The following is a 20717-nucleotide window of genomic DNA, read 5'->3' as shown; positions in this document are numbered from 1 at the left end:
AAGTGTAAAGTTAGCAGAGCCGTGTAAAAATCACAGAGACTGTCTGCTGACAATCTCCATTTGGCAAAAATCATTACATTTAAAGAATGAATAAAGAGACAAAAATTAACATGGAATTTATAGACATGACAACACGAGGGAAAGAGAACAGCACATTAAGACTCAGATGATAGAAAATTAGGGAAAGCTGGTCATTCTCAAAGAGATGTCAAAGATATGACTTTTACAAAAGAGGCAAAAAATAAAAAAGAAAACTCATGCATAATGAAAAAACAGGCTATGAATATGAGTTAAGATGATACTGCTATGACAAATGAAGCCCCACATTTCAGTGGAATAAGAAATAAAACTTTATTGCTCTGGTATGTGAAATCCAAAACAGATGTTCCTGATTAGCAGACAGCTCTCCTCCAATTGGCAATTCAGGGAACTAGGCTCTTTCTACCACGTGGCTTCACCATCTTCAACACATGGCTTTTAAGATTGCCATGGAATGGGAAATAGCATGGGAGACCACACATGGGAGATTTTTATGGGCCAGGTGTGGAAGTGATTTGTATCTGTTCTTCATATACTCCATTGGTAAATTATGCTCACATAACTTCAAGAGGGGCTGAGAAATTGTTGTCTAGTGGGTGCGCAGGAGAAAGGAGAAGCAGATTACGTGAACAGCTAGTCAGTCTCTAGCACCCTGACTATAAAATGTCTACAGAATGAAATGCACATACAACAACCTGGGGAGAATAGAGGGCTGGGGGAGATGAAGTCGAAATAAAAGAGCAATAACAAATGAAAGCCAATGCAGGAAGCAAAGAGGAAAACTGAAATGGCAGGATATGGAACAGACTTATGAAGCCTTCCCAGAACACAGAAGAAGGAGAAAAAGATCTGAAAATAGTAAAAGAAAATGATAGACACGGAAAGCAGAGAGGTGAGAACAGAGATTTTAATTTCAGCCTTGGAGATGCTCTAAAACAAGAAACCAGAACAAAGAACAGAGAGGAAGTAACAAAGATGTAACTGAAGAAAAAGTTTTAAAACAGGAGACCCAAATATGCAGACATGAATAGCCAACCATGGTTCAGGTAAATGTATTGAAAGAGATCCATGCAAAATGCGCAATGGAAGAATTTCAGAATTAGAAAGATAAGGAAAAAGAAATGCAACAAGCATACATGCAAGCAAATAAACCAACAAGAGATTATAAACAAAGCAACAAAATCAGATTGGCAAACATTTTCCTCTGCTACTTGAGATGCCAGGAGACAAATGTTGCAACATCTTCTGATTCTGGTGGAAGGAGTTTTGATGGAAAAAAAAAAGAATTTTATATGAAGAGACAATGTATCACTCACTACTGAGACAGCAGAATAAAGTCCTCAGAAAAGCTAGAATTAAGAAATATTTGACTCAAGTAATCCTTTACAAAGAAAGGAAAGGAAACACAGAACAAAAACAATTTTTCTTTTTGCTGAATAGCATACTCTAAATGACAGCCAATCAAATTAAATGCCTCAAGAATGGGAGTCTTGTACGTAAAAACTAGTATTGAAAGTAAACATTAAAACACATGAAACAGGAAAAATCAGAATGGTTCAAGATTGCAGAGTAGAAGGACATGTGCTCATTCCCTCTTGTGAGAGCACCAGAATCACAACTAATTGCTCAACAATCATTGACAGGAAAACACTGGAACTCACCAAATAAGATACCCCACACCCAAAGACAAAGGAGTAGCCACAATGAGATGGTAGGAGGGGTGCAATCACAATAAAATCAATCCCATAACCGCTCGTTGGGTGACTCCCAAACTGGAGAACAATTATACCACAGAAGTCCACCCACTGGAGTGAAGGTTCTGAGCCCCATGTCAGGCTTCTCAATCTGGTGGTTTGGCAACAGGAGTAGGAATTCCCAGAGAATCAGACTTTGAAGTCTAGCAGATTTGATTGCAGGATTTGACAAGACTGGGGGAAACAGAGACTCCAAACTTGGAGGGCAAACACAAAGTAATATGTGCATCAGGACCCAGGGGAAGGAGCAGTGACCCCATAGGAGACTGAATAAGACGTACCTACTAGTGTTAGAAGGTCTCCTGCAGAAGCGGGGGGGTGGCTGTGGCTCACTGCGGGGACAAGGACACTGGCAGCAGAAGTTCTAGGAAGCACTCCTTGTCGTGAGCCCTCCCAGAGTCCACCATTAGCCCCACCAAAGAGCTTGTAGGCTCCAGTGCTGGGTCATGCCTCAGGCCAAACAACCAGCAGGAAGGGAACTCAACCCCACCTATCAGCAGACGAGTGAATTAAACTTTTACTGAGCTCTGCCCACCAGGGCAACACCAGCTCTACCCACCACCAGTCCTTCCTATCAGGAAGCTTGCACAAGCCTCTTAGATAGCTTCATCCACCAGAGCACAGGCAGCAGAAGCAAGAAGAACTACAATCCTGCAGCCTGTGGAACAAAAACCACATTCACAGAAAGGTAGACAAAATGAAAAGGCAGAGGGCTAAGTACCAGATGAAGGAACAAGACAAAACCCCAGAAAAACAACTAAATGAAGTGGAGATAAGCAACCTTCCAGAAAAAGAATTCAGAATAATGAGAGTGAAGATGATCCAGGATCTCGGAAAAAGAATGGAGGCAAAGATCAAGAAGATGCAAGAAATGTTTAACAAAGACCTAGAAGAATTAAAGAAAAAACTAGAAGAGTTAAAGAACAAACAAACAGAGATGAACAATACAATAACTGAAATGAAAACTACACTAGAAGGAATCAATAGCAGAATAACTGAGGCAGAAGAATGGATAAGTGACCTGGAAGACAGACGGTAGAAATCACTGTCGCAGGACAGAATAAAGAAAAAAGAATGAAAAAAAATGAAGACAGCCTAAGAGACCTCTGGGACAACATTAAATGCACCTACATTCGCATTGTAGGGGTCCCATAAGGAGAAGGGAGAGAGAAAGGACCCGAGAAAATGATTGAAGAGATAATAGTCAAAAACTTCCCTAACATGGGAAAGGAAATATCCACCCAAGTCCAGGAAGCACAGAGAGTCCCATACAGGATAGACCCAAGGAGAAACACACCGAGACACATAGTAATCAAATTGAGAAAAATTATTAAAAGCAACAAGGGAAAAATGACAACATATAAGAGAACTCCCATAAGGTTAACAGCTGATTTCTCAGCAGAAACTCTACAAGTCAGAAGGGAGTGGCACAATATATCTAAAGTGATGAAAGGGAAGAAACTATGACCAAGATTACTCTACCTGGCATGGATCTTATTCAGATTTGATGGAGAAACTAAAAGCTTTACAGACAAGTAAAAGTGAACAGAATTCAGCATCACCAAACCAGCTCTACAAACCAGCTCTTCTCTAAGGGGGAAACACAAGGGAAGAAAAGGACCTACAAAAACAAACCCAAAACAATTAAGAAAATGGTAATAGGAACATACATATCGATGATTACCTTAAATGTGAATGGATTAAATGCTCCAACCAAAAGAAACAGGCTCACTGAATGGATACAAAAACAAGACCCACATATATGCTGTCTACAAGAGACCAACTTCAGATCTAGGGACACATTCAGACTGAAAGTGAGGGGATAGAAAAAGATATTACAAGCAAATGGAAATCAAAAGAAACCTGGGGGCTTCCCTGGTGGCACAGTGGTTGAGAGTCTGCCTGCTGATGCAGGGGACATGGGTTCGTGTTCCGGTCCAGGAGGATCCCACATGCCGTGGAGCGGCTGGTCCTGTGAACCATGGCCGCTGGGCCTGCGTGTCTGGAGCCTGTGCTCTGCAATGGGAGAGGCCACAGCAGTGAGGGGCCCGCGCACCGCAAAAAAAATAAAGAAAAGAAACCTGGAGTAGTGATACTCATATCAGATAAAATAGATTTTAAAATAAAGAATGTTACAAGAGACAAGGAAGGACACTACATAATGATCAAGGGATCAATCCAAGAAGAAGAAAGAAGAAGATATAACAATTATAAATATATATGCACCAAACATAGGAGCACCTCAGTACATAAGGCAAATGCTAACAGCTCTAAAAGAGGAAATTGACAGTAACACAATAATAGTGGGGACTTTAACACCTCACTTACACCAATGGACAGATCATCCAAACAGAAAATTAATAATGAAACGCAAGCTTTAAATGACACAATACACCAGATAGATTTAATTGGTATTTACAGGACATTCCATCCAAAAACAGCAGATTACACTTTCTTCTCAAGTGCACATGGAACATTCTCCTGGATAGATCACATCTTGTGTCACAAATCAAGCCTCAGTAAAATTAAGAAAATTGAAATCATATCAAGCATCTTTTCCGACCACGATGCTATGAGATTAGAAATCAATTACAGGGGAAAAAACGTAAAGAAACACAAACACATGTAGGCTAAACAATACGTTACTAAATAACCAAGAGGTGACTGAAGAAATCAAAAAGGAAATAAAAAAGTACCTAGAGACAAATGACAACAAAAACATGATGATCCAAAACCTGTGGGATGCAGCAAAAGCAGTTCTAAGAGGGAAGTTTATAGCAATATAATCCTACCTCAAGAAACAAGAAAAATCTCAAACAATTAACCTTACATCTAAAGGAACTAAAGAAAGAAGAACAAACAAAACCCACAGTTAGTAGAAGGAAAGAAATCATAAAGATCACAGCAGAAATAAATGAAATAGAAACAAAGAAAACAATAGCAAAGCTCAATAAAACTAAAAGTGGTTCTTTGAGAAGATAAACAAAATTGATAAACCTTTAGCCAGACTCATCAAGAAAAAGAGGGCGAGGACTCAAATCAATAAATTTAGAAATGAAAAAGGAGAAGTTGCAACAGACACCGCAGAAATACAAAGCATCCTAAGAGACTACTACAAGCAACTCTATGCCAATAAAATGGACAACCTGGAAGAAATGGACAAATGCTTGTAAGAGTATAACCTTCCAAGACTGAACCAGGAAGAAATAGAAAATATGAACAGATCAATCACAAGTAATAAATGGAAACTGTGATTAAAGATCTTCCAACAAACCAAAGTCCAGGACCAGATGGTTTCTCAGGTGAATTCTATCAAACATTTAGAGAAGAGCTAATATCCATCCTTCTCAAACTCTTCCAAAAAATTGCAGAGGAAGGAACACTCCCAAACTCATTCTACAAGGCCACCATCACCTTGATACCAAAACCCGACAAAGGTACTACAAAATAAAGAAAATTACAGACCAATATCACTGATGAATATAGATGCAAAAATTCTCAACAAAATACCAGTAAACAGAATCCAACAATGCATTAAAAGGATCATACACCATGATCAAGTGGGATTTATCCCAGGGATGCAAGTATTTTTCAATATATGCAAATCAATCAATGTGATACACCATATAAACAAAGTGAAGAATAAAAACCATATGATCATCTCAGTAGATGCAGAAAAAGCTTTTGAGAAAATTCAACACCCATTTATGATAAAAACTCTCCAGAAAGTGGGCATAGATGGAACCTACCTCAACATAATAAAGGTCATAAATGACAAACCCACAGCAAACATCATTCTCAAAGGTAAAAAACTAAAAGCATTTCCTCTGAGATCAGAAACAAGACAAGGATGTCCATTCTCACCACTATTATTCAACATAGTTCTGGAAGTCCTAGCCATGGCAATCAGAGAAGAAAAAGAAATAAAAGGAATACAAATTGAACAAAAAGAAGTAACTGTCACTGTTTGCAGATGACATGATACTATACATAAATAATTCTAAAGATGCCACCAGAAAACTACTAGAGCTAATCAATGAATTTGGTAAAGTTCCAGGATACAAAATTAATGCACAGAAATGTCTTTCATTCGTATACACTAACAACGAAAGATCAGAAAGAGAAATTAAGGAAGCAATCCCGTTCACCACTACAACAAAAAGAATAAAATACCTAGGAATAAACCTATCTAAGGAGACAAAAGACCTGTATGCAGAAAACTATAAGACACTGATGAAAGGAATTAAAGATGACACAAACAGATGGAGAGATATACAATGTTCTTGGATTGGAAGAATCAATATTGTGAAAATGACTATACTACCCAAAGCAATCTACAGATTCAATGCAATCCCTATCAAATTACCAATGGCATTTTTTTACAGAACTAGAACAAAAAAATCTTAAAATTTGTATGGAGACACAAAAGACCCCGAATAGCCAAGGAAATCTTGAGGGAAAAAAAAAGGAGCTGGAGGAATCAGGCTCCCTGACTTCAGACTATACTACAAAGCTACAGTAATCAAGACGCTATGGTACTGGCACAAAAACAGAGATATAGATCAATGGAACAGGATAGAAAGCCCAAAGATAAACCCACGCACCTATGGTCAACTAATCTATGACAAAGGAGGCAAGGATATACAATGGAGAAAAGACAGTCTCTTCAATAAGTGGTGCTGGGAAAACTGGGCAGCTACATGTAAAAGAATGAAATTAGCACACTTCCTAACACCATACACAAAAATAAATTCAAAATGGATTAAAGACCTAAATGTGAGACCGGACACCACAAAAGTCTTAGAGGAAAACATATGAAGAACCCTCTTTGGCATAAATCACAGCAAGATCTTTTTTGACCCACCTCCTAGAGTAATGGAAATAAAAACAAAAATAAACAAATGGGACCTAATGAAACTTAAAACCTTCTGCACAGCAAAGGAAACTATAAATTTGATGAAAATTCTCAATAACAATGAAAACAAAGACTGAAAGACATTGAGAATCTGGGAGAAATTAGCACTAGCTAAAAGATGGTAGAGCTGTAGTTCCTGACACACACTCTACCTTGGCTTCATGAAACAACATTCCAAAGAAGGAGCTTCCTGCCTCTGCCTCTAGCTATCCATGTACTCAAAGTGGGATGAATTGGGAGATTGGGATTGACATATATACACTAATATGTATAAAATAGATAAGTAATAAGAACCTGCTCTACAAAAAAATAATAAATAAAAATCAAAAAAATAAGCATGAAAAATCAAAAAATAAAATTTTAAAAAAAACCATGAAACAGGGCTTCCCTGGTGGTGCAGTGGTTGAGAGTCTGCCTGCTGATGCAGGGGACACAGGTTCGTGCCCCGGTCCGGGAAGATCCCACATGCCGCGGAGCGGCTGGGCCCGTGAGCCATGGCTGCTGAGCCTGTGCGTCCAGAGCCTGTGCTCCACAATGGGAGAGGCCGCAACAGTGAGAGGCCCGCGTACCGCAAAAAAAACCAAAACAAAACCATGAAACATAGCTCAGAATTTTTAAAATGTTTGCTTATAAAGTTGAATGCCAATGTCCAAAATAATTAAAGGAAATATATAATATAAAACAATGTAGTTACACTAATCTAGCTTATATTACCAGAAACTAGGAAGTGATTATAGGGATGAGAGGGGGGTTGGGGAAAGAGTGAAAATATGCACTAGTCTTTAAAATGCACTTTTCAGTCTTGATGTTAGAAAGAATATTAGGGAACTTTGGGTTAAAAGGATGCTTTTAAAGTTTAAAGTTAATGACAAGTATAATTTCAAATAGGATAGGGATTCTGGCTTAGAGAGAATCTGGGTGACAATCCCCAATCATCCTCTTTCACTTTCTAACTAAATAGCTGTTGAAAACAAAATTTGATGAAAATTCTCAATAACAATGAAAACAAAGACTGAGAGACAATTAGAATCTGGGAGGAATTAGCACTAGGTAAAAGACAGTTGGTGGAGCTATACTTTCTGACACACACTCTACCTTGGCTTCATGGAACAAAATTCCAAAGAATGAGCTTCCTCCCTCTAGCACCATCCATCCATTTACTCAGAGTCCCAGGACCTATAACCACCAGGACACTGCAAATACCCCTCTCTACCCACTGAGAGATGTTCTCTAAAGCAAAGTAACCTCTGTCTAATTCCAGATACTGCAAACTCCTGAAAAACAATCAGCCACAAAGTAAAAGACAATTTCTGGGTGCGGTGCATTTTCTGAGACAAGTAGTCCTGATAGACACAGTACTTGGGTAGGAAAGGACGGAGACACAGTGCACGCCTATAATATAATTTTTCAGACACTGCTATCAGTTTAAATGAAAAATAAGCTAATGGTGGGGGCAGAAGGAAGAAAGGAAGAAAAACAAAAAGAAAACCCACCTAGAACAGAGCAGAGATATACTCCATAGAAGCAAGCAATATAGAAACAGGGACATATTCACGAATTGTGGAGATGAACCTGCCGTAAAGCTAGAGATCTGAACAATGATGAGAAGAGTGAGATGACTGTGTAACCCACCTGGTTCCACCAAGTTATAAAATATGGAAGGAGGGAAACTAAGAAGAAAGTGACAACAAAGAGCCTATAAAAAAAGTATTGCAGAAGGAAAAGGATAAAGACATCATGGTTGGGACTTCAAGGTAGATTGAAAACATAGTTACCTCTGCTTTCTCTTGATATCCCAGTCAAAATATTTAAAGGAATCTGAAACACGCACACACATACACACACACACACGGCATTAACTTAAATTCAAGAGAACAAAGGGAAAAAAGATAAGAGTAGACGAGAAATAGGAATAAAAATTTGAAAAGCAGAGAAAAGAGAAGTATCTAAGCCTGCAAGGGTGCTGATGGTGAGGAACAGGTAAATATACAAGCCAGTTGGCGCCACAGGAACCCAGAAAGTCTTCAGGCTTTTATAGGTTAGAATTTAGAGCAGAAGTGTTGCTTAAAAGTATATGAAGGAAGCAGATATACCCTGAACTCTGTGAAGCCTGGCAGACACTCACCCCTAACTGGCCAAGGTAAACGCTGTGGACAAGCTGAACCAGAAATTCTGGACTTAGGAATTCTAAGAGCAGAGCTAGAGTTCTGTAACATAAGAACTGAAAGATCAAACCAAGAGGTCCAACATATACAACTGTGACACTCAGGCCCCCTCCCTTCTACTTGGCTCTAAAACATGGCAGTGATTTATGTCAGAGTGTTCTGACTATATTTTCCTCTAAGAGTTTTATAGTGTCTGGCCTTACATTTAGGCCTTTAATCCATTTTGAATTTATTTTTGTGTATGGTGTTAGGAAGTGGTCTAATTTCATTCTTTTACATGTAGCTGTCCAGTTTTCCCAGCACCACTTATTGAAGAGGCTGCCTTTTCTCCATTGTATATTTTTGCCTCCTTTGTCAAAGATAAGGTGACCGCAGGTACGTGAGTTTGTACAATGGAATATTAGCTACAAAAAGGAATTAAACTGAGTTATTTGTAGTGATGTGGATGGACCTAGAATCTGTCATACAGAGTGAAGTAAGTCAGAAAGAGAAAAACAAATACTGTATATTAACGCATATACATGGAATTTAGAAAAATGGTAATGATGAACTTAGTGGCAGGGCAGGAACAGAAACGCAGACATAGAGAACCGACTTGTGGACACAGGAGGGGAAGGGGAGGCTGGGGCGAACTGAAGGAGTAGCATGGACATATATACACTACCAAATGTAAAATAGCTAGCTAGTGGGAAGCTGCTGCATAGCACACAGACATCAGCTCAGTGCTTTGTGATGACCTAGAGGGGTGGGATGGGGAGGGTGGGAGGGCGGCTCAAGAGGGAGGGGATATATGTATACATATAGCTGATTCACTTTGTTATACAGCAGAAACTAACACAACATTGTAATGCAATTATAATCAAATAAAGATGTAAAAAAAAAAAACTTTTTTTTTTAAATGGCAGCCACACTTATGCCCTATAGGCAGGGATTGGAGTCCTCACTGGGGAAACACACCTGCCCAGGAGATAAGACATACAGGTACTGACAGCTGGGGATCCTCCCAGAAAAATGTCTGAATCTCTGTCCACTCAAACTTTAGTGAAGCTGTTACTTGAAAAGCCTCTCTCACACTGCACACAGCTACAATCAGCTTTAAGTGGCCAATCACTGGAGGTTGAGGAGAATCCCAAATATTGAGACTAAGATACATAGACAGAAACAAAGAAACTCAGGGGAGCTAGAGACAACAGAAGTAAATTTTTTGAAAAAATAAAAATTAATATCCTCAAAAAGGTGAGAGAAATATTGACTCCAAAAGGAAAAAAACACAGAAATCTATTTTAAAAAGATGTGTTCAGGAAAACACAAAGAAGCTTCTGGATATTAAGGATTTGATAAGATAAATGCAAAATTCAATTAAAATGTCAAAAAAAAAATTGAGAAAATCTGCCAGGAAGGACCAAAAGGACAAAAGATGGAAAATAGCGAAAACATAAGAATATTAGAGATAAAAACCAGCATGGTCAATATCCAAGTAAAGAAAGGACAAGAAAGATTAGAGAAAATATAAAAGAGAAAAATATCAAATTAAAATATAAATTTCTAGACCCAGATAGCATGATCTCCCATATCGAAGGTCTACTTCACACAACTAAATGAATGAACAGACACTTCCCAAGTTACTTGGTTGTGACATTCAAGAACCTCAGAGATGAAGGTCCTAAAAGCCTCCCAAAAGTAACACTAGACTCCACAAATAAATATAGTGAGGACGCCAAATTATAAAAGAAAAATATTTGGAAACTGTAATTCTATATCCTGCCAAAGGAGCAAAAAAGTGTGAGGGCAGAATAACAAAAAAATTTTTTTGACCTGTGAATTCTCAAAATGTTACTTCACTTACAACTTTTCTTAGAAGTTCCTGGAAAATAAGCTCTACTGAAGCAAGGTAAGAAACTAAGAAAGAGGTACACAAGAGTCCAGGAAAGAAAGGGCTCAAAACAGTAAAGTGAATTCTGATGAAGGGGGTGATGATGGTGATGATGGTGAAGGGGAATTTAACATAGCGGGAAAGCAAAGTCTCAAGATGATAGCTGTGCTGCTGGTCCAGAGAGCACACAGTCCCAATCAAAGTAGGAGGGATTCCAGAAAGGACATCTCCAGGAGATAAATAAGACTGATAAATTGAGAGGAGATTAATCTTCAGTGAAAATAAGTATGAATTAATGATAAAAATGAAAATCAATCAAATAATAAGTATTAGGGAGAGCAAAACAATTGTATTTATGTGATATTACATGGCTAATGAGGGATATATACATAGTCATGATAATGTAAACATTAAATACTGATTGATAGAAAAATTATGAAAATACTCTTTTGGGATATGCAGGGAGAGGTATATTAGAGAGATAATATTAAGGAGATAATCCTCATATCCCATAGTATGACGATAAAGACAAAACAATAAATTAAAGAGATAGCAATATAAGCATGTTATTTAAACCAAGAAGGTAATTACCAGAAGAAACTAAATGAAAGAGTTCAGAAGTGTTGTCCTTGGACAGCAGAAATTAAATGGTCAGAGTTAAGCCAAAATGAGGCAAAGAATTACTTTCCTTTGCTGTAAACTTCTTTAGGCTATCTGTCATTTTAATGAGAATATTAAATATAATTTAATAAGAAAAAGGATGTAATTGTATGAGAAAATATCTGAATGATACAGAAGAAGAGTGTATCTCTGAAACGATCTAATACAGGATTCAAAAGAACTTTTCAGGAAAATGCTCAGCATCTTCAACTAAGAACAAGATAAAACCTCTATAAACAAGATTAGAAAAATCATAAGTAAAAAAAAAAACAAGATAGAAAAGACAACTTGAAATTAGAAAGGACTGAAACAGAGCTAACAACATGAGAGCTGAATAAAAATCAACACTGGAAACATTATGTAAGGAACATAAGAACTGTTGCAGAAAATGGAAACAATATTACGGAGAACAAAGAGCCATCCAAGAAGATGGAGAAAAAGGACAATAAGGATGAAAATGATAGAAGGATCATGGAGATCGAGGTCAGAGAAGAGGACCAACATAAGACACAGTGTTCATAAAGAAAAGCTCAAAATAAATAAAAATAATAACCAGAGCCTGCAATGGGCTGAATGTTTATTTCCCCCCAAAATTCACATGCTGAAACCAAACCCCCAATGGGATGGTATTTGGAGGTGAGGGCCTTTGGGAAGTGATGAGTGATTAGATTTGGGAAAGGGATTAGTGCCCTTATAGAAGAGGTCTGGGAGTACTCTGGACCCTTCCGCTGTGCGAGGTTATAGCAATGCCACAGCTGTCTATGAACAAGAAAGCATATAATCAGAAAGACGTCTTTCCTCACCAGACACTGAATCTGCCAGCACCTTGATCTTGGACTCCCCAGCCTCCAGAACTGTGAGAAATAAATTTATGTTGCTTATAAGCCACTCAGTCTATGGTATTTTGTTACAGCAGCCTGGACAGACTAATACAAAGCCTTTATAGAACAAACTATTCTGAGCTGAAGGAAATAACCTCTGTAGGTATGTTAAAAGGCTCACTCTATAGTAGAAAATTATCAATGAAAAGCACACCCTTGAAAAAGTTTTACCAAAAAAAGGAGGAAGGAAAAAGATCCTATAAATAATCAGGAAGAAAATATATGTTCCCTTAAAAAGAATGATGGTCAAGGATAATAGTCAATAAAGCAACGTCCAGAGAATATTATCAGAATAAGGGTGTAACCCCCCAATTTTATACCTTGCCAATTTGTAGCTCATACGTTAGGGCAGAAAAAGACATTCTCTCTCTCTGTTTTTTTTTTTTTTTTGATTTAAGTATAGTTGATTTACAATGTTGTGTTAGTTTCTAGCGTATAGCAAAGTGATTCAGTTATACATATGTATACATATTTTCATATTCTTTTCCATTATGGTTTATTACAGGATATTGAATATAGTTCCATGTGCTATACAGTAGGACCCTGTTGTTTACCTATTTTATGCATAATAGTTTGCATCTGCTAACCCCAAACTCCTAATTTATCCCTCCTCCACCCCCTTTCCCCTTTGGTAACCATAAGTTTGTTTTCTAAAGACATTCTCATTTATTATATCAGTGTTCACCTTATTAGTTTCCTGGGACTTCTGGAACAAATTACCACAATGTTCGTGGCTTAAAACACCAGAAATTTATTTTCTCACAGTTCCGAAAGCCAAAAGTTCAAAATCAAGGTGTCAGCTAGGCCACGTGCCCTCGGGAGGCTCAGAGGAAGAACTACTCCTTGCCTCTCCCAGCTTCTGATGGCTGCCAGCCATCCTTGGGGTTCCTTGGCTTATAGCTCCATCAGTCCAATCTCTGCCTCTTTCTTCCTACTGTCTTCTCCTCTTCATGTCTGTCCAAACTCCCTCAGCCTCCCTGTAATAAGGAGACATGTGATTGCATTGGGTTCACCTAGATAATCCAGGATTCCTTCTTCCTCAGCTTCATCACATCTTTTGCCATACGAGGCAATATTTGATCTTTTGCCATATAAGGTAAGGATCACAGGTTCTGGGGATTAGGATGTGGACATATCTTTGGGGCCACCATTCAGCCCACTACACCACCTATGTTAACTTCTTGAAAAAAACATTACTTGTAAATATCTGCCGACTGATTAAGAGAGTAAAATCAAGAGCTCATGAATAAGAAAATTGTGGTATAAAAGTACTGGTAGATAAAATATGACTTTCTAAATAATTGTTCAAAATCTATCTTCCTATTCAACAAAATACAGAAAAATAATTCTCAAGATAGAATGTCTATTATAAGGAAAAAAATAACAATTGTCTGTACATTAAGCCCACGTTATTTTACATGTTAGGAATTTTGAACCCTATGAATGTGCTCCTATCCAAAAATTATTTTAGCGACTTCCCTAGTGGTACAGTGGTTAAAAATCCACCTGCCAATGCAGAGGACATGGGTTCGAGCCCTGGTCCGGGAAGATCCCACATGCCACAGAGCAACTAAGCCTGTGAGCCACGACTACTGAGCCTGCGCTCTAGAGCCTGCGAGCCACAACTACTGAGCCCACATGCCACAACTACTGAAGCCTGCATGCCTAGAGCCTGTGCTCTGCAACAAGAAAAGCCACCACAATGGGAAGCCCACGCAACACAAGGAAGAGGAGCCCCACTCGCCACAACTACTGAAGCCTGCATGCCTAGAGCCTGTGCTCTGCAACAAGAAAAGCCACCACGATGGGAAGCCCACTCAACACAAGGAAGAAGAGCCCCACTCGCCACAAATAGAGAAAGCCTGTCCGTGGCAGCAAGACCCAATGCAGCTGAAAATAACTAACTAAATTTATACAAAAAATTATTTTAAAAGAGATGAATATTTTGGAAAAAGAGCTTAAATTCTCACCTCATACTATAAACACAAATTTTAAGTTAACTGAATATTTAAATGCAAAATTTGAGAAACTATGGCACCCTTGAAAATTGTTAATGAACTTAATTTTATTATGCACAAGAGTATTTAAACTATGTAGTCATTTGAAGAATGAAGTTTTTATATAATTGGTTACATAAAAAATTGTTTTCTATGCACTTAAAACCAAATTGTTTGCAAACTGAAAAACAAATAGGAAAATGTTTATAAAAATGATGCAACAGTGCAAATATTCTTATTACATGTCAGAAACTCTTTACCTATGAGAGAAATACCTAACATTCTTTTAGAAGACTTGGTAAAAGACAAGAACAAACAATTCACTAAATTTATGAACAAAATAGTCTAATAATAATTCAATTTTATTAGTAAGGATCCTTTGATTTTTACATTTCATTCATTGACACACTGGTTCTTTCAATTTTTTTTTTGTAAGTAAACAGCCATTTCAAATTGAAGTGGGTTTTGTTCTTATTTTCTATAATTTTCAAGACAGAGAAGACTTCCAGGGCTGTGGCAGAGAGAAGAGAGAACTGAGGAAGATGTAATCCCCTAGAGAGTGGGATGGACATTTGGATAGATGGGAGGTACAAGTCAGGGCAGTAGTTTGCGTGCTTGACTGAAGCATCTGCAGAGATTCTATGCAAACGCAAGGCGTTACTACCTCACTGGTGGCACTTGAAAGTATTTTATGTAGGGATTTTCAGTGAAACGCATGCATAGAGTAGACGTTAGTAATACCAAAAAAATATATTTCAAATCTAATGAAGATAACCCTTGGCTCCTTACAATTAGAATCATAGGCTCTCTAGATGAGAAGGGATTTCAAATGCCATTTATTATCTATTTCAATAACTTTCTTACAACTTTCCTTCCTACACAACTTTATCAGAACCAAAACTGAAAAGCCATAATTTATGTCTTGCTTTTCCAGAACGATGAATATTATAAATTAATATTATATCTTCAAAATCTTATTAAAGAGATTCGAAGGTTGAAAGGAATAAAAAAGAGGAACTTTTTAGTCTGGAGCCCATGATTGTCAAAAATGCATCAAGGATGATGGCAAACATTTTCAACATTTGCTTCTTCTTCCTGGACTATGTCATCATTATCATAATAAATCTTTTGACCATTAAATAGGCTCTTTACTGCATGGGTTGCAATTTACCACAAGTTAGACTGAATTTAATAAAAACAGAGCAAATAACATGTAGAAAACATATGACACGTTTACCTTATTTTATCAGGTGTTAGGAATTTCCTCAAGCCTCAGAGGATTACACTAAATATGTAAAATATGAAACACCTTTTCCAAGAACATAGCCATTATCAATAAAATAGATGCTATGGGAATTACAGGGCCCACCAGTTTGCAACTCTGGAAAATGAAGAATAAACCATATTGCTGGTGGTTAGAAATGTCCTTAACAGAGAAGTTAGTTATGCAAAATTTATTTTAAACTTTTAGTTATCAAAAGTAACCACAAAAGCATAATTCAGTGGAATGTTTTTAGACATTAAAGCTGGTAACATGCTACTGAAAGAATGAGACACAAAACATATCTCAGTGAAGATTAAGGAAAACATTTTTGTTAGAAAACCTGTTGACCTCATCAAGTGGGTTTAATATTTAAATGTGATGGACTAGGAGGAAAATGAACTACAAACACTGTGTAACTGTAAAAAATAACAGATGGTGAGAAAAATCACGCATAAAATTTTCCTCTGCTAGTGGTTGTATAGATTGTGAATGAAAGGCAAACTATATTTAGGGAAGTCCCTGGTGGTCCAGTGGTTAGGACTCTGCACTTCTACTGCAGGGGGCCCGGGTTCAATCCCTGGTCAGGGAACTAATCCTGCAAGCCACATGGCGTGGCCAAAAAACACCACCACAAAAAAACTATTATGTATTGAATTGCAACGTAAAGAGGAAGGGACCTAATATACTGAACACCTGGAATCATCTGTAATCTGGGCCCAGGGTTATAGATACACATTAACATTTGGTAGTTTTATTCTCAGAGGTGTCATTGACCTTGATGAGATGGGGCTTATCCAGTGTAGGAAGTTATACCTTATTCAAAAGGGATGTAAGAATAACAGTGAATGTCACAAACGCAGGCATCTTTATGACAGGCCATACAAATAAGGTGAAATGAGATTAGAAAGCACCTAAGAGAGACAGAACAAAATACCTGATCATTTTGTATTCCTGGACTATATACCTACCCTCCAGAACTAAGATAACAATAAGATTTTCCTGATACAGATTGAAAAAGGAAAAAGTAAAACTCTATTAGCAGATGACACGATCCTGTATGTAGAAAATCCTAAGGAATCCACTAAACAACTATTAGAATAAATGAGCTTAGCAAAGTTGCAAGATATAAGATCAATCACAAAAATCACTTGTACTTCTATACAATAAACAGTCCAGAAACACTTTGCTGTACACATGAAATCAACACAACATTGTAAATCAGCTATACGCCAGTATAAAATAAAAGTTTTTAAAAACAGTCCAAAAATGAAATTAAGGAAACAATTTTATTCACACTAGCATCAAAAAGAATAAAATAGGAACAAGTTATCAAAAGAAGTATGAAATGTATACTCTGAAAACTACAAAACGTTGTCAAAAAAAATTAAAGATCCAACTAAATGGAAAAACATCTTATGTTCATGGATATAAAGGCTTAGTGTTGTTAAGATGGCAAAAAAAAAAAAAAAAAAAAGATGACAATACCCCCCAAACTAATCTACAATCCTTACAATCCTCCACACCTGACTTCTGTGTAGAAATGGACAGATTCTAAAATTCACATGTATTGCAAGTGACTTGAAATAACCAAAACAATCCTGAAAAAGAACAACAAAGTAGGAGGAATCATACTTCTCCATTTCAAAACTTACTACAAAGCATGAGTAATCAGTACCGTGTGGTGTTCGCATAAAGACAGACATAGAGATCAATGGAATCGAATTGAGTGTCCAGAAATAAACCCATGCATCTATGGTCAACTGGTTTTTGACAAGGGTGTCAGGTCCATCCAATGATGAAACAATAATCTTCTCAACAAATGGCGCTGGGACAGATGGATAACCACATGCAAAAATATACAACCTCACACCACATACAAAAATAAAGTCAAAATTGATTAAAGTCTTAAATGTAAGAAACTGTAAAACTCTTAGAAAAAAAACATGGGCGTAAAACTTCACGGCCTTAGGTCTGGTAAATGACTATTAGATATGATACCAAAAGTACGAGCAACACGAGAAACAAATAGATAAACTGGACTTCAAAATTTAAAAGTTTCACGCTTCAAAGTACACTATGAAAAAAAAGTGAACAGATAATCCACAGAATGGGAGAAATCTGATATGTAAATCATGTACCTGATAAAGGACTTGTATCTAGAATATATAAAGGACTCCTCCAACTCAATATTAAAAAGAGAATCCAATTAAAAATAGTCTGAATAGACCTTCCTTATGTCCCTCTGTCACCCCACTCCCATTAAGAAGTAATTTTTTACTATATCAAGACAAGCTACTCTTCAAACTCTTAAATTCCTCTATAATCCATGTCACATCCCAATTCTTCACTATTCCACACTGCTCAGTCTTTGAAAATGTCTTGTCCTTTTACAGCTAAAGAAATGCAAAAATATCATGCAACATCTATCAATGTCTAAATCCCCTTAGGAATTCTGTGTTCCACAAGTCCTCTGAGGATGCCCTCTCTGGTCTTTATATCAACTTTCCAAGAAGAAAGACTGTTTAAGCCTCACTTTCTCCTCCCCACAGGGACCTGGCTTCTTCCTCTTCTGACCTCATTTTAAATACTATATTATTCTGTATTTTATACAATATAGAACTATATACTATACTGTATTCTCCTTTAATTATTCATATGCCTATGTTATTTTAACCTCAAAGAGGATTTTTTATGGTAGGAGTTATTCCTTTTACTGCTGTTTTATAACAGTGCTAAATGCAGCAAAAATTTCATCAAGTTTTTTGAACTGAGTAGCATCTTACCTTATTGGCTTTGATGTTGCATAATGAAATGTCACAGGACTGTTAAGACTGTTTAAAGGAATAGTGTAAAATAGTTTGGGGTACCCTCAAATTAGAAGATTACCATGAATGAAATATATCTTAGAACAGCCTAGAAGTAAGACTTATTTGAAATCTGACTTTCAAATTTCACAAATAACTAGCACTTTTATTTCTGCCGGAATGCATATTTGGATGAAGAGGTTGATACTGGATTCAAAGTTGGCTTCCTATCTCTTGTGCCTAATAGCTCTCTGGGCAACCTTTGGAAGCCACATGTTATTTTGGCATTTCTTTGGATTTATTATTACAAGTAGCACATTATTTCCAGTGCCTGGGCCATCTGAAATAAGTAAAAATTCTACCTCCGTGTTGCAAGCAGTTAATGACTGCCTGTGCCCCAGTTAAGCAAGAAGGCAGCTTAGTCTTTCCACTTGCCAAACCTAGAGCAAAGATGGCTAGCAACTGGCTTGGAGGGTCCCATAAAAACAGAAACTGACTTGCATCTCCCTTAAATAGAAACTAAATACCAGCATAAGGTTTGAAATAATCTAAACCCCTATAGTTCTTTATTAGTTCTGTTTCTCTTTTTGTTGTTATTGTGGTTTTTAATACTCTTGAACCTTTCTTGGGTTCTAGTCTGAACTGGAAGTGCCAGAAAAACAACACAAAATACTGCCATTGTTTTTATGTTCTATCCAGAAGTGGGAAGCACTGAAAATATCAAGATACCATAATTAAAGTCCATCCAATTACAATTCTTGCAACAAAGAGTACAAACAGCAAGATAGTAGCCAATGTGGCTTTGAAAGGGATTAAGTCTGAGGCCCACTGGCAGTTTTTTTTAAGGACATATATATAAAAATCTAGAAATAGAAAAGAAGAAATGAAACTGCTTCTTCAAGAATGATTGAAAGGCAAAGTTGTGAGCATATGAGCTACTCCAAGCCCCAGTATCCATTTTAACTATTAATATCAATGCCTTTTCTGTTAAAAGCTTTCAGTGAGTGTTAAGTAGAAATGGATGGTTACATGTTATATTGATTCATTGCTTCTGTACAATGTCTTGAAGATATACTATAAGAATAATTTTTAAAGTGGAAGAGAATAGAAATAGAGACATGGGTATCTACCCGCAGAACAGCCAGCTTTTGCATGGCTGAGATTGAAGGCTGCAAATGTGTAACTGGGAGCAGATTTTCAGAATGAACAATAAAGTGGTGTGTACTGAGCAGCTACTACATTATCAGCCCTGTGCACACTGAGGGCCAACTGACTGAGAAGTTTGGTTTTAGTAGCAGAAGCAGGAAGGAACAGCTTTAGGAGGAAAATGATGGCTTTCGTTTTAGATATGTTGTGTGTTGAGATGGGTTCGGCAGGCACTTGGATATTCAGAGCCTGGGGAAAACCTGGGAGCTAGAGCTAGAGATATAGATTGAATCACTAAGGGTGAATAGAATCTAGAAAGAGAAGTAGATAACAGAATTAGACATGACACCGATAGGTGGATGGATGAAAGAGAGAAACCAGAAAGAGTCTAGGGCCAGCTGCATGGGTGTGACCCATGCTGTCTCAAGGGCTCCAAGCCCAGTGAAATGCTCTGCTACTACAGTCTCAAAATTCTTATAATTTGATCTCTGAATTTGTGTCTGTAACAAAAGTTGGATGGGACCACGGAGCACATGAGTAAGGAAAGGAACTATGCACCCTATACATGTTCACACTTCCTCGCCTTCCCGTTACATGTCATGCTGACTCTCGACACAGAGTTCCAGTGCCCACGATGTGTAGGAGAGAGTTCTGCAAGACTCAAAGTGAATACCAGGTGATCTTCGACTGAGGAAGAGAGACGGGAGGAAGACTGAAAGCCCCAAGAGGCCATGATTTCTGTTCAAACAAGAATTTGCTGGTTTGAAAGAAACTGATGCCATTCTAAGAACCAGAATAACCATGAAAGCTTCTTATATCCTGTCTTACTTGTGTTACTTCCTTGTATTAGCCAAAAATAACGACATAGAAGGAAAGGGAGCGCTAAGGCGACCCACATTTCCTTTCTTTCAGTCCTTCCTTACTCGTCAATGGTAGGGTGTTGGTAGCATGTGTGTATATCAAAAAGTGAATTTTAAAAACAGCAGTTTGTTTTGTGCGGTGATTCCACTGCTCTGGTGAGAATGAAATACATACGCGTGTATCAGCTAAAAAATCCTAATTGCGTAATTTCAATGATTCTACATGTAAACTAAATGCTCTTAAATTTGCATTTAAAAATTGGTGTAGAATATAAAGATAAATGGTAAAATTCATGCTAAAAATTTTTAATTTAAATTTTTCTTTATTTAGAATGACATTAAATAGCAATAGCAAATTT

General features: G+C 37.3%; 1 protein-coding gene and 1 non-coding gene across 7 annotated transcripts in view; one reads left to right on the top strand and one right to left on the bottom strand.

Annotated features, from left to right (window-relative positions):
- The window catches only part of BCKDHB (branched chain keto acid dehydrogenase E1 subunit beta), a 729304-nt gene that overhangs the window by 456089 nt on the left and 252498 nt on the right, over positions 1–20717 (bottom strand). Inside the window, exon 12 of one of the 6 annotated variants that reach the window (XM_060283293.1) lies at positions 13108–13264. The exons of the other annotated variants lie outside the window; for them this stretch is intronic. The gene's annotated coding sequence lies outside the window, so the exon portion shown is untranslated. Of the gene's footprint in view, positions 1–13107; positions 13265–20717 lie in introns of those variants that run through there. 6 annotated transcript variants of the gene reach the window in all.
- TRNAR-UCU (transfer RNA arginine (anticodon UCU)) lies at positions 16065–16137 on the top strand. The gene has a single exon. It is a non-coding gene; the product is annotated as a tRNA-Arg (tRNA).

Source organism: Globicephala melas, chromosome 14 (assembly GCF_963455315.2).
Source record: "Globicephala melas chromosome 14, mGloMel1.2, whole genome shotgun sequence".
NCBI classification, from domain to species: Eukaryota; Metazoa; Chordata; class Mammalia; order Artiodactyla; family Delphinidae; genus Globicephala; species Globicephala melas.
Note: the sequence above shows the minus strand (reverse complement) of the source record. Positions and strands in the feature narration are given on the sequence as shown.